Source organism: Podarcis tiliguerta (assembly GCF_965153285.1).
Source record: "Podarcis tiliguerta genome assembly, chromosome: 4".
In the NCBI taxonomy this organism is placed as follows: domain Eukaryota; kingdom Metazoa; phylum Chordata; class Lepidosauria; order Squamata; family Lacertidae; genus Podarcis; species Podarcis tiliguerta.
Window position 1 is genome coordinate 8,785,081 of NC_139537.1, and position 15,194 is coordinate 8,800,274.

Here is a 15,194-nt window from a genome sequence, read left to right on the forward strand (position 1 = left end):
CGGGTGGCGCTGTGGGTTAAACCATAGAGCCTAGGACTTGCCAATCAGAAGGTTGGCGGTTTGAATCCCCGAGACGGGGTGAGCTTCCGTTGCTCGGTCCCTGCTCCTGCCAACCTAGCAGTTCAAAAGCACGTCAAAGTGCAAGTACATAAATAGCTACCGCTCCAGCGGGAAGGTAAACGGCGTTTCCATGCGCTGCTCTGGTTTCGCCAGAAGCGGCTTAGTCATGCTGGCCACATGACCCAGAAGCTGTACGCTGGCTCCCTCGGCCAATAAAGGAAGATGAGCGCCACAACCCCAGAGTCATCCGCGAGTGGACCTAACGGTCAGGGGTCCCTTTACTTTAGGGAAACTAAGGCCTGGGAGCCAGATCTGGCCCAATCGCCTTCCAAATCCAGCCCACAGACAGTCCAGGAATCAGCCTGTTTTTACATGAGTAGAACGTGTCATTTTATTTAAAATACATCTCTGGGTTATTTGTGGGGCCTGCCTGGTGTTTTTACATGAGTAGAACGTGTCCTTTTATTTAAAATGCATCTCTGGGTTATTTGTGGGGCATAGGAATTCGTTCATTTCCCCCCCCTTCAAAATATAGTCTGGCCCCCCACGAGGTCTGAGGGACAGTGGACCGGCCACCTGCTGAAAAAGTTTGCTGACCCCTGCTTTCGCATATGTAATGAGACAAGAATCTAATATCTCTATTCAGACCAAGTCTCTCCATAGTTTTCACTTTAGTGTTAAGTTGTAATTCAACAACTTCTCTTTCAAGTCTATTCCTGAAATTCTTTTGTAATACGACAACTGCTTTGACATCCTGTATTGAATGTCCTGGGAGATTGACGTGTTCTCCTACTGGCTTCTCTGTATTGTGATTCCCGATGTCAGATTTGTGTCCATTTATCCTTTGGCATGAGGGACACGGGTGGCGCTGAGGGTTAAACCACAGAGCCTAGGGCTTGCCGATCAGAAGGTCGGCAGTTTGGATCCCCGCGACGGGGTGAGTCCTGTTGCTCGGTCCCTGCTCCTGCCAACCTAGCAGTTCGAAAGCACGTCAAAATGCAAGTAGATAAATAGGTACCACTCTGGTGGGAAGGTAAACGGCGTTTCCGTGCGCTGCTCTGGTTCGCCAGAAGCGGCTTAGTCCTGCTGGCCACATGACCCGGAAGCTGTACGCCGACTCTCCCGGCCAATGAAGCGAGATGAGCACCACAACCCCAGAGTCGTCTGCGATTGGACCTAATAGGGGTCCCTTTACCTTTACCTTTATATGCTAGATGGTAATTTATGGACCTAAGAGGTATCTCAAGCCATTTGCACATGTTGACATGCAACCAGTCCATGCAGAATGGAGGCACTCTATATATAAAAAAGGTAAAGGACCCCTGACCATTAAGTCCTGTCTCGAACGACTCTGGGGTTGCAGCGCTCATCTCGCTTTACTGGCCAAGGGAGCCGGCCTTTTTCCGCATACGGGAAGGTAAACAGCGTTTCCGTGCGCTGCTCTGTTTCGCCACAAGCAGCTTAGTCATGCTGGCCCACATGACCTGGAAGCTGTATGTCGGCTCCCTCGGCCAGTAGAGCGAGATGAGCGCCGCAACCCCAGAGTTGGCCACGACTGGGCCTAATGGTCAGGGGTCCCTTTACCTTAATCCTTTGGCGTAGGGTTTGGCCTGTTTGTCCAATATATACAGCGCTGTTTGCAAAGCAACAGAAAACTCCTCTCTGCATTTCCAGGGATTCGGAGGTGGGCTGTAACAGCAACCATGCTGTCTTCCTTCTCAACAAGAATAAGAGTCATAATTTAAAAATGGTTAAAGAGCCCAACCATTGCAGTCAATCTCAATTTGTAGTGTCTCCCACTTCTGCCCACACTGTGGAGCTATTGTGCTTGGAATATTGCTTGTTGGGAGGAGATGGTTCTGTTTTTGTTTTGCATTTGCCCATCGCTTCGGTCTGAACCCAACATTGGCCTTCCTCCTTGTCCGAATGCAGATCTAACAGCGGCCGAAAAGTCATTATTTTATTTTTTATTGAATTTTACAAGAAAAGACAAAGAAACAAAGAACAATACATAACACTGTAAACACATTTATGTACATGTTTTCCAAAATGCAGACTAAAAAAAAAAAGAAAGGGAAAAAAATACTTTTCATAACCAATATTACCAAATTCATGCTTCAAACATTACAATATATAAATCCTAGTTAAAACATTATAAAAGACTTCCACCGCATTCACCGCACGTCTCTTAGTTATCTTGCTCGCCTTTCCATCTGTTCTCCAATCATTTCTCTTCCTTAGGTTCTTTCATAATCCATCAAATCTTTATGTTCTCTATATTCTCCACAAGGTTAGTCTAAGCACAACCAAACTTTCGTATTTGAGCCCTGCTTGTATAAATATTCATTTAAGCATTCCCATTGTTTCTGTATTATAGTTTGGGGTTTATGCCTTATTAAATCCGTCAATTTTGATAACTCCAGGTAGTCACATAGTTTAGTCACATAGTTTAATTAACCATTCCCCTTTTGTTGGGATATAATTTCCTTTCCAATGACTGGCTACCAACATTCTGAAGGAAATCAGCCCTGGAAGGACAGATCCTGAAGCTGAGGCTGCAATAATTTGGCCACCTCATGAGAAGAGAAGACTCCCTGGAAAAGACCCTGATGCTGGGAAAGATGGAGGGCACAAGGAGAAGGGGACGACAGAGGACGAGATGGTTGGACAGTGTTCTTGAAGCTACCAGCATGAGTTTGACCAAACTGCGGGAGGCAGTGGAAGACAGGAGTGCCTGGTGTGCTCTGGTCCATGGGGTCACGAAGAGTCGGACACGACTAAATGACTAAACAACAACGTCCAACACTGAACAGAGAGTCCGGATTTTGACTCCTGTTTCATAGAATTCTTCGTCAGCATGGTGGGAGAATATAGAATTGTTTCATAAACTGAAAACTGAAAATAAAATTTTACAGACAATGACCTGCATGACATATCACCTTCCAGTGATTTCCTTCAGAATGGAGAGGTTTGATCTTCTTGCAGCCCATGGGACTCTCAGGAGTCTCCTCCAGCACCATAATTCAAAAGCATCAATTCTTTGGCGATCAGCCTTCTTTGTGGTCCAGCTCTCACTTCCATACATCACTACTGGGAAAACCATTGCTTTAACTAGACGGACCTTTGTTGGCAAGATGATGTCTCTGCTTTTTAAGATGCAGAGACATTATATTTGCTGAATACACAAAGCTCCACAGGTTATCTTTCATTGTACAAAGTTTGGTACCTCGCTTCATTTAAAGATTTTCAGAGAATTTAAAGAAGTAAATGGAAAGGTAAGAGATTGGTTACAATATTTTCAATTAAATGAAGTACTTAAGAATGAAAAAAGAAAGGATTTACACTTGAAACTTCAAATTTTCAGAGAGAAATAATAGAAAGTGATATTAAATTATTATCAGAAATGCATAATATATTGTTGGAATGGGAAACCAAGGATGAAGAGGTCAAATGTGTTATGATAAAGTGGGCAAAAAACGTGGGACATAATATTCAGATGACAGATTGGGGAAGATTATGGAAGATTAATATAAAAGTCACGTCCTGTACGTCACTTAAAGAGAGCTACATGAAAATGATGTATAGATGGTATTTAACACCGGTTAAATTGGCAAAAATGTATAAAACAAGAGAAAACAAGTGTTGGAAGTGTAGAGAAGCAGAAAGTGCATTTTATCATATGTGGTGGCAATGCAAGGTTATTAAAAGTTTCTGGGAAATGACCTATAATGAATTGAGAAAAATGTTTAAATGACCTTTGTCAAAAAACCAGAAGCTTTTTTATTAGGTATTACAGGTATGGATAATATACCTAAAGAATAGAAGAATCTGTTCATGTGGGCTACAATGGCCGCATGGATATTGCTAGCCCAACACGTCCCCACTAAAGAAGATTGGCAAATCAAATTAATGGAGTATGCTGAAATGGCCAAATTAACTAGGAAACCTAGAAATCAAGACGACAACATATATATATATATATATATATATATATATATATATATATAATGGACAATGTTTATTGCATATGTACAAAAGCATTGTAAAGAAGTTATACATTAGCAGGATTTTTAAAACGTAAGATTGTGGAGAATGTTTAAATTTGGAGGTAATCGGAGATGAAGACTTTATTGACGTGCATAAATTAAGATAACAGAAAGGAACCAGGGGGTTCAAGTAATCCCAAAATGTGGATCTAATACAATGTGAACACAGTTGTTTGAAATCAGGCCCTGCCCAATGAGTTTCCAATGAGCCTCTGTCTGGCCACTGTGAGACCAGGACCCTGAGCTGGATCCCCCTTGGGCCTGATCCAGATCGCGTGCTCACAAGTGGGTTTTCCCTCCTCTCTGCACTTCCAGCAGCACCTGTTGGGAGATCAGCCACACCATTGGGAAGGCCCCAGGAGTCCTGCTGGGCTCAGCTACGGAACCAGGAAATCTTGTCGTCCAAAACTGCCAGGACCTGAGAAGGAGCAGGCTTTGCAAAAGTTGGCACCTAGCTTTTGTTGTTGTTGTTTAGTCGTTTAGTCGTGTCCGACTCTTCGTGACCCCATGGACCAGAGCACGCCAGGCCCTCCTGTCTTCCACTGCCTCCCGCAGTTTGGTCAAACTCATGCTGGTAGCTTCGAGAACACTGTCCAACCATCTCGTCCTCTGTCGTCGCCTTCTCCTTGTGCCCTCCATCTTTCCCAACATCAGGGAAAGAAAGAAGATTCCACCTAAACATTAGGAAGAACTTCCTGACAGTAAGAGCTGTTTGACAGTGGAATTTGCTGCCAAGGAGTGTGGTGGAGTCTCCTTCTTTGGAGGTCTTTAAGCAGAGGCTTGACAACCATATGTCAGGAGTGCTCTGATGGTGTTTCCTGCTTGGCAGGGGGTTGGACTCGATGGCCCTTGTGGTCTCTTCCAACTCTATGATTCTTTGATTCTAGGGTCTTTTCCAGGGAGTCTTCTCTTCTCATGAGGTGGCCAAAGTATTGGAGCCTCAGCTTCAGGATCTGTCCTTCCAGTGAGCACTCAGAGCTGATTTCCTTCAGAATGGAGAGGTTTGATCTTCTTGCAGCCCATGGGACTCTCAAGAGTCTCCTCCAGCACCAGAATTCAAAAGCATCCATTCTTTGGCGATCAGCCTTCTTTATGGTCCAGCTCTCACTTCCATACTTTTCCCCAAAGAAGTTGGGTCAGGGAAATGACGTTTGCTAGTCCACCTCCTGTCCCCTTTCTTGTCTCGTTCGGTAATCTCTCTCTGCTCAGCCCCTCCTCCCGGCTAAGACGGATCAGTGTGCATGAATGGGAGGCTGTTGGAGTGAGTCAGGTACTGTGCAAAGCAGCTCTTGACAGCGAGCGAATGGGAAGGAAGCAGAGAGGGCTGGTGGGGAAGGGAAAACTGACAGCCAGGCGATGCACTCATTCGCCATCTGAACTGAACTCTGCTTGCACCGAGATCTCGCTGAGAACTGGACTTTGGGTTTCTTTTAAGAGATGTCCATCGGCTGTGGACTTGGAGAGGAAGTTTCCATGCACCATTAAGGTAAGCTGCTAGCAAGCAGACCCAAGTCTAGAGCTGGCCAGTACAGTTCGTCTGGATTTCCATTTTAATTCATAGGGATTTTCTCAAAAGCCTCTTAGAGCTGCTGCTGAGATTTCATCGCAGGCTTTCTCTCGTTCCCACAGACGGGCTGAGTGTTACGGTTGTTTCTCTTTGTGGGTTGTTGTTGTTGTTGTTGTTTCCTTTGTGTGTACGTAGAGTGGGTGAGAGGAAAGTCACTTCTGGGAGTCTATCCCAAACAGCAAACAGATAAAAAGAAAAGCAAAAAAGAGATTTCTGTGGTCAAACAGGGAGATGTTTTACTGTTGCCTTCCCTGATCTAAGAGGCAGACCCCCACACCAAAAAAAACCTCCTGTAATTAGAGTTGTGGCTCAATTAAATACATTGTAGTTGAGTGATCAAATGAGTTTTAGTTAATCAATTGAGTCATGTAACCACCAGATTTGCATACAGGTGAAAGCAGCAGTTCTGAAGCAAGACGTATACATTGTTTTTAAAGTGATGCATTGCCCGTATGTGTCAAAAAAGGCATTGCCTCCTGTTTGAGGGGAAAGAAAAACTTCTACAATCGTCTTTGCCATCCACTTTTGGGGGGGATTTAATAAAATATGTCTGCTTCTTGGTTATTCAGAGGCGCCTTTTTCACTGATTACGGCTGCAATCCTATACATAGACCTTCCCCATGGAACTCAACGAGGCTTTATTTTGAAAAGGCGTGTAGGGTTGCACGGCAATTTCTTTCAATTGGTTAACCAATTAAGCGATTAGACATTCCATTCCTGCTTGCAAAGTTGCTGAAGGAGAAGGCAGGCCACAACTTCTTGATTGTGAGAAGCATCCCACCATCTTCACTAAATTCTCTCCCTCCCACCCCACCCCAGGTGCCAGATTTACCTATTAAATCTCACGCTGCTTCAAGAACGTCCATTAAATTGATGCCACAAACAAATACTGGGTTCTTTGAGACATTGAGACTGTTGTTGCTGTAGATTTGCGTTCCATGGTGTTCGATGTTGGCTGAGACTCGAGATCTTGCAGAACATTTTAGGCTGCCTTTGAATTGTTGCAACTGCAAACGCTCCCTTCCTCACTAGCCTGCAAAAACACACACAGAAAACAACAACAACAACAACACACAAAGTGTCCTCTTTGCTCCACAAGCCTAGATCAATGGGCTTATGTCATGCAAGGGTAGATTTCGAACAAATTGGGGGAAACCTTTTGAAAGCACTTTGATAATGGGAACCATTACCCGGGAAGCTAGTGAGCTGTTCCCTTGTTGAAGATCTTCAAGCTGAGACTGGGCGGTAATCTGGTGGTGATCTACTGCTGGATTTCCTACGCTGAGCAAGGACTTGGGTTAGATGGTCCTCCAATTCGATACCTAGGTTTTTTTAGTGTTCAGACAGAGTAGAAGGGATCAGGCAACAGTTTTGCCATGTTTGTTTGTCTGCCATCTCCCCACAACACTGTAGCCAGTGTGGCTCACAATATATCACAAGAGGCAGTGATGGCCATCAATTTGGATGGCTTAAAAAGAGGATTAGACAAATGCATGAATGGTAAAGGTAAAAGGTAAAGGTGACTATGGAGTTGCGGCGCTCATCTCACTTTCAGGCTGAGGGAGCCGGCGTTTGTCCACAGACAGCTTTCCGGATCATGTGGCCAGTGGGACTAAACCGCTTCTGGCGCAATGAAACACCATGATGGAAACCAGAGTGCATGGAAACGCCATTTACCTTCCCGCCGCAGTGGTACCTATTTATCTACTTGTACTGGCGTGCTTTCGAAATGCTAGGTTGGCAGGAGCAGGGACAGAGCAACGGGAGCTCCCTCCATCATGGGGATTCAAACCACCGACCTTCTGATCAGCAAGCCCGAGAGGCTCAGTGGTTTAGACCACAGCGCCACCCTCATCTCTTGCATGAAGATTGTACTATCGAGGCCTACTAAATACTGTGGATATACTCTGCCATGAAAGTATGGATTTAAAAGAGGAAAGAGACAGATTCATGGAGGAAAGGGCCATAAGTGGCTACTAGTCATGGTGGCTATTGCTCTTCCTTCACAGCAACGCTTCTGAATAGCACTTGCTGGAAACCACAGGAAGGGAGAGAGGGCTCTTGTACGCAGATCCTGCTGCTGTTTTCCCACAGGCGACTAGCTGGTTAGAGTGAGAACAGGATCCGGGCCTGGATGGGCTACCGGCCTGCTTAAGGAAGCCTATTTTTACGTTCTTATCAAAAGATGAACACAGAACAATTTAAAAATAAATAAATATCGAGAACACTTAAATAACAATTGTCTTCTCAATCATTACAGAAAACAAATCCATAAAACATCATATAAAACATGGGTAGGCAAACTAAGGCCCGTTGGCCGGATCCAGCCCAATCGCCTTCTCAATCCGGCCCGCGGACGGTCCAGGAATCAGCGTGTTTTTACATGAGTAGAATGTGTGCTTTTATTTAAAATGCATCTCTGGGTTATTTGTGGGGCCTGCCTGGTGTTTTTACATGAGTAGAATGTGTCCTTTTATTTAAAATGCATCTCTGGGTTATTTGTGGGGCCTGCCTGGTGTTTTTACATGAGTAGAACATGTCCTTTTATTTAAAATGCATCTCTGGGTTATTTGTGGGGCCTGCCTGGTGTTTTTACATGAGTAGAATGTGTGCTTTTATTTAAAATGCATCTCTGGGTTATTTGTGGGGCCTGCCTGGTGTTTTTACATGAGTAGAATGTGTGCTTTTATTTAAAATGCATCTCTGGGTTATTTGTGGGGCCTGCCTGGTGTTTTTACATGAGTAGAATGTGTCCTTTTATTTAAAATGCATCTCTGGGTTATTTATGGGGCATAGGAATTTGTTCCCCCCCCCCTTCAAAATATAGTCCAGTCCCTCACATGGTCTGAGGGACAGTGGACTGGCCCCCTGTTGAAAAAGTTTGCTGACCCCTGATATAAAACAACACAAAGAAGCTGATCTAATTTAGCAGCCTCAGACTAAACAGATTGAAAAGAATGCCTGGTGCAGAAATAAAAGGGTGGTATACAAAACAGGGGGGCCGAGAAAGAGTCACTATACCAAAAAGGCATCTCCACAAAGAACATGAGAAGAGCTTGCTGGATCACACCACTGGACCACCTGCTCTCAAAGGGGCTGACCGGATGCCTGGATTTGAGCACAAGAGCTACTCTCCCCTCCTGTTTCCAGCAATGGGTTTGCGGAAGCATTGCTGCCTCTAACTGCACTGGTTAGCAGCCTTCAGTAGCCGACAGGCGTTCACCACAATTTACTTACATGCATTGGGTGGTGGCTGCGTCTATCGCCTGGCATGCTGGCGAATGGTACAGTTTTGGGTCTTCTGCAAGAGGGCCTTGAAATAAACCCAGAGCTTGGGTTCACTTGCCAAGAAAGAAAGAAAGAAAGAAAGAAAGAAAGAAAGAAAGAAAGAAAGAAAGAAGGAAGGAAGGAAGGAAGGAAGGAAGGAAGGAAGGAAGAAAGAAAGAAGAAAGGAAGGAGGAAGGAAGGAAGGAAGGAAGGAAGGAGAAAGAAAGAAAGAAAGAAAGAAAGAAAGAAAGAAAGAAAGAAAGAAAGGAAGGAAGGAAGGAAGGAAGGAAGGAAGGAAGGAAGGAAGAAAGAAAGAAAGAAAGAAAGAAAGAAAGAAAGAAAGAAAGAAAGAAAGAAAGAAAGAAAGATTCTCAGGACAGCTGGAGAGAGAAACCCATTGTATCTACCCAAGCATTTAAAGCAACAACTTTGCAAGGACTGCACGGGATGCTGGCGTTTTCTGTGCATCTGCTTTTAATCAGGTCAGAACAACTTCCGAACAAGAAGGCAGCAGAATCCATTTGCTGGGAAGAATGCAGAGCTTTTGTTTTGCCCCAATGGAAGCCACGAGAACCGACATCCTTCTGGATAGTACAGGACAGACGGCCTGTAAATACAAACATTCTGCCCGCTATACCTGTCGAACATGCATCTTTACAGATTGTTTAGCGGATGACCTTAGGGGCAAACTACACATTGCAATGCTGTTGCCTATAACGTTAGTCCGATGGCTTGACTCACGGGTGCCCAAGCTTTTTAGGATTGAAGTTGTTGAGGTTTTTGTTACAATTTTACCCCACAGTTCTTGAGCTTTTTTTTTTGTTTACCCTAGAGTTGCTGAGTATTTTTTAGGATTTATCCCTAAAGTTGTTGGGCTTTTTCGAGGATTTTACCCCACGACATATGCTGCCCGGGGTCCGGATTAAAATGTCCGGCGGGCCAGATTAGGCCCCCGAAACGGACTTGGGACATGCCTGGCTTAAGTACAAAATATCTCAGACTGGGGAGCGACTTGCAGCAGAGGGGGAATTAACCCTTCCTCTTTTCTCTGCGTTCCCTCCAAAACCACTTCCCCACTCGGATACCAGGAGATGTGTTTGCAAGGGACATGCCTCATCCAGAAGTTTAAGGATAAAGGTAAAGGGACCCCTGACCATTCGGTCCAGTCGTGGCCGACTCTGGGGTTGTGACGCTCATCTCGCTTTATTGGCCGAGGGAGCCGGCGTACAGCTTCCGGGTCATGTGGCCAGCATGACTAAGCAGCTTCTGGCAAACCAGAGCAGCACACGGAAACGCCGTTTACCTTCCCGCCGGAGTGGTACCTATTTATCTACTTGTACTTTGACGTGCTTTCGAACTGCTAGGTTGGCAGGAGCAGGGACCGAGCAGTTCGAAAGCACCCTGTTGTGGGGATTCGAACCGCTGACCTTCTGATCGGCAAGTCCTAGGCTCTGTGGTTTAACCCACATCACCACCTGCGTCTGTGTCTGGAAGTTTAGCGGTGGGAATTTCAAGGGGAAAGTGGTAGGTCTCAGGGGCTGGTGGTCATGGAGTCTTTTGCACCAATGGAAAATATATTTAAACCTGAACCTGAACAATAATAGTAGGGGACTTTTGCAGGAACTTTCCTTCCATGAACATCATTAAGGTAAGGCTGCAATGCTCAGCATATCTGCTAGGGTGAAAGGCACATTTGGTTCATCGGGACTAACTTCTGAGTAAGCATGCTATAGATAGCACTGCAACTTTAACTTATCTTCAGCTCCAAACAATAAATGTTTATTTCTATGCTTATATATAAGTTTATTTATTAATAAACATTTCTACGTTGCCCTTCACTGAGGATCAGCAGGTAGTTTACAGTATATAATCACAAAAATACACAACCCATCAGTTCTTAATAATAATAATAATAATAATAATAATAATAATAATAATAATAATAATTTATACCCTGCCCATCTAGCTGGGCCTCCCCAGCCACTCTGGGTGGCCCCCAACAAAATATCAAAATACAGTAATGCATCAAACATTAAAAGCTTCCCTAAACAGGGCTGCCTTCAGATGTCTTCTAAAAGTCTGGTAGTTGTTGTTCTCTTTGACATCTGCTGGGAGGGTGCTCCACAGGGCGGGCCCCACCACCGAGAAGGCCCTCTGCCTGGTTCCCTGTAACCTCACTTCTTGCAGTGAGGGAACTGCCAGAAGGCCCTCGGAGCTGGACCTCAGTTTCCAGGTAGAACGATGCGAGAGACGTACCTTCAGATATACTGGACCGAGGTTGTTTAAGTTCTCCACACCATTCTGAGATTTCCCTTTTAAAAAGCCCTTGTGAGAATTCACCAGCATTTCAGAGCAAAGTGCTCCTGATATACAAATTTTTGCGTGCAATTTTGCCTGATCTGTGCTTGTTTGGTTTTTTTGCAAAGCAATGTCCCCTCATATAATGCACCTTTCTTTGCTATTTCCATTCATCTTTCCATTTTTACACACAACATGCAGCTAGTATATAATAATAATAATAATAATAATAATAATAATAATAATAATAATTTTTCATTTATACCCCGCCCTCCCCAGCCAAGGCCGGGCTCAGAGCGGCTTACAAGCAATAATAAAAACAAGATGAATTATTACAACTTAAAAACAAAAGTAAAATACAACATTATATGCATTTTCGTACATAGCACAGGGAATGGAAAACTTCATTACAAAATTCAGATGAGTGTGCTGTGAGCCGCCCAGCCAGATTGGTGGAATAATAATGATGATGATGATGATGATGATGATGATGATGTGCTTTGGTTCTCAAATTAGGAAGGTTCACCTTTTAAAGCTAGCTAAACTTCTCCTCCATCCCTATTTATTTGTAGGATTTATCCCAGGGCAGTTCACCCCTCTACCTCTGGCTGACTCAGAATTCGAACACACATCTCCAAGGGAGTGTCTCCGAATTCCCAGATGTCTGCAACAGATACTCGATATGACAAGACAGTTTGGGGTTGCCATATGGCCCTGTTGGGCAGGTTTTGCCCTGACTGAAGCCATGCCAGCCTCTACCCATTTAGAATATTAGTTGGCCGGGATCCCCAGCTTTTATTAAAATGGAAGAGGGAGCAAATAACTAGTGGTTTAGTATTTTAAACCCTTGTCTGTCTGCACTGGCACTCAATGTAAGGCAGCTCTCTGTGTTCCATTGTAGCCCCTTGAAGGGGAAAGAAATATCACTTCTTTGTTGTTGTTGTTTAGTTGTTTAGTCGTGTCCGACTCTTTGTGACCCCATGGAGCAGAGCATGCCAGCAGTGGCGTAGCGTGGGTTGTCAGCACCCGGGGCAAGGCAAGTAATTTGCGCCCCCCCCCCACTGCACTGTCCCTCCCCCAGATAGTCCCTCACTCTCTCTCCGCACCGCACCGCACGCCTGGCACCCTCCCCTCCACAGTGGGCGGCGACCCGGCGGCTCGGATCGGATTTGCACAGCCAGCACTGCAGTGAGAGAGAGAGAGTGAGCCAGGTAGGGGCAGAGAGCTGCGAGTGTGATCGCGCCCCCCCCCCAGATGTTGTGCCCGGTGCGGCCGGCCCCCCCTGCACCCCTCACGCTATGCCACTGCATGCCAGGCACTCCTGTCTTCCACTCCCTCCCGCAGTTTGGTCAAACGCATGCTGGTAGCTTCAAGAACACTGTCCCACCATCTCATCCTCTGTCGTCCCCTTCTCCTTGTGTCCTCAATCTTTCCCAACATCAGGGTCTTTTCCAGGTGGCCAAAGTATTGGAGCCCCAGCTTCTGGACCTGTCATTCCAGTGAGCACTCAGGGCTGATTTCCTTCAGAATGGATAGGTTTGATAACTTCTTTAAGAGTTCCTTTTTCTCATTGTTGGTAGTTGTTAAAGGCTGGGAGCCAGAAAGAGGTTCTGCTGCATAGATTTCCTGGAAGACAAACCTCTGAAAGTTCTCCAGGCCAACATGCATCTTGGGGTGGTGAATTTCTATACGATACAATATCTTTATTGTCATTGTCCCATACAGAACAACGAAATTGAAAAATCTACCTAAGACATTCAAAAACCAGCAAGCCTGCTATCCCAGCTATCCCAACCTGGTTAGTCCCTAAAAACTCTAATACCCCATTTTTAAATACAGCGGTACCTCGGGTTACATACGCTTCAGGTTACAGACTCCGCTAATCCAGAAATAGTGCTTCAGGTTAAGAACTTTGCTTCAGGATGAGAACAGAAATTGTGCTCCGGCAGCGCAGCAGCAGCACGAGGCCCCATTAGCTAAAGTGGTGCTTCAGGTTAAGAACAGTTTCAGGTTAAGTACGGACCTCTGGAACAAATTAAGTACTTAACCTGAGGTACCACTGTACAATATACTCCCATAGAGACTCCTTATACTGCGCTTAAAACCAAAATCGCATTTGGGTAGAAACTGTTTCTCAGGCGGCTAGTCCTGGTCTTTATAACCCTGGATCTTCTTCCAGAAGGCAGAAGCTGAAAGAGATCATTTCCGGGGTGCGCACTATCCTGCGCTATCTCTGCAGCTTTGTTATGGCGCCTGGAAGCCTAGATTTGATCTAAGGTGGGAAGAGTGCACCCAATTATTTTCTCCAGTCTTTACAACCCCGGACAGCGTTGTTTTTCAAGAGGCATAGTGCAAAGGAACAGGGTTCTGTTCTCCCCATCCTCTCCAGCTCCTCTTCTCTGTCTCGTGCTTGCTAACGTGTGACTTCACAATCGTAGCGTTACCATGGAACGGATTATTCTGCCATGAACGAAAGCCGTTTTTGGCTCACCCGCTTCCAAAGCTTTTTCAGGGGCTGTGGAGGCTGGCTAGGGAAAAAGGGGGGACTACTCAGGAGTAAGGATGGGCAGATCTATTGATTTCGGTTTCCGGTTTTTGCAGGGATCGGATCTGTTCTCCACATCACTTTGTTATTTGTCGTTGCTGTTAAATGCTGAAAGTTAAGCAACAGTATAATGGGAATTTCTTCTGCAACTCACATTTTTATCTTCAGTTTTCCCTAATATACACTTCCTTTTTGCAAAGCCATTTCTGCAAATATGATGCATTTATGTACATTATATTCAGGAATACAGTGGTACCTCGGGTTAAGTACTTAATTCATTCCGGAGGTCCGTTCTTAACCTGAAACTGTTCTTAAGCTGAAGCACCACTTTAGCTAATGGGGCCTCCTGCTGCCGCCGCGCCACCGGAGCACGATTTCTGTTCTCATCCTGAAGCAAAGTTCTTAACCTGAAGCACTATTTCTGGGTTAGCGGAGTCTGTAACCTGAAGCGTATGTAACCTGTAGCGTATGTAACCCGAGGTACCACTGTATATGTGTTTTTGTGGGCACTTTGCCTCAGTATATGCATTCCTGTACACGTTACTAGGCTGGACTTCCCTGAGTCCGTATTTTTCCATGAATAAGATGATTTTTGTGCTTAGAAAAAATAGTCAAAGATCGGGGGCCGCCTTATACATGGATGGTGAATGCACAGGTTTGGGCTTGGACTCTGGCCCTATTTCTTAATTTTGGGTTCAAAACAAGGGGTCATCTTATACATGGGGGCGTCTTATACACAGGAAAATACGGTATATTTCCCAGTTCTTTAATGAAACCCACCCATCACCGAAAGAGCATCTTTAGCTCCCTCAGCAGGGGTTGTGGTAGAGCATCTGTCTTCTGCATCGATCTGTTTCCTCTCCTGCCTCCCCCCCGCCATTTCCAGGCTGGATTAAATGGCCGTTTTGGCTGCCCTCAGCGGCGGGGATTATGTCCTGGAGGAAATTATGTCCTCACATTACACAACGCCTCTCGGCAGACCACCTCTGAGTTTCTCTTCTTGGCCTGGGAACAGGCAGCCATTAAACTTTCATCGGGTGTTTAAGCGGCCGCTGATGCTCCCCTGTGGAAAAACACCAATTTTTTCACTGGATTCCTCCGTGAATCCAAGCGCGGCTCAAGATATTCTTCCGCCTGAGGCGAAGGGAAAGATGGAGACTCCCCATGCTGTATACAAAACACCACCGGGGAGGGGGCTCTGAGCCCTTGTGGCACCTGTTTAACCATGGCACTCTTTTGAGCCACCTTGCATTGTTCTCTAGTAGCGGTGAAGGACTATATAGCTATAGTTTAGGGCCCCACTCTCTTGGGGGCCCCTAAAAAATTAAAGGGGGAAAAACTGGATATACATTTCCAAAATATAAGATAAAAAGCAAATAAAATCAAATCTACATGCAGCAACAGTGTTTTG

At 45.2% G+C, this 15,194-nt stretch overlaps 1 protein-coding gene across 2 annotated transcripts in view; it reads left to right on the forward strand.

The window, feature by feature from the left end:
* The first annotated feature begins 5,299 nt into the window (after positions 1 to 5,299).
* MYO7A (myosin VIIA) overlaps positions 5,300 to 15,194 on the forward strand; it is a 164,802-nt gene continuing 154,907 nt past the window's right edge. For both annotated transcript variants that reach the window (XM_083436022.1, XM_083436023.1), the window contains exon 1: positions 5,300 to 5,592. The gene's annotated coding sequence lies outside the window, so the exon portion shown is untranslated. The remainder of the gene's footprint in view (positions 5,593 to 15,194) is intronic.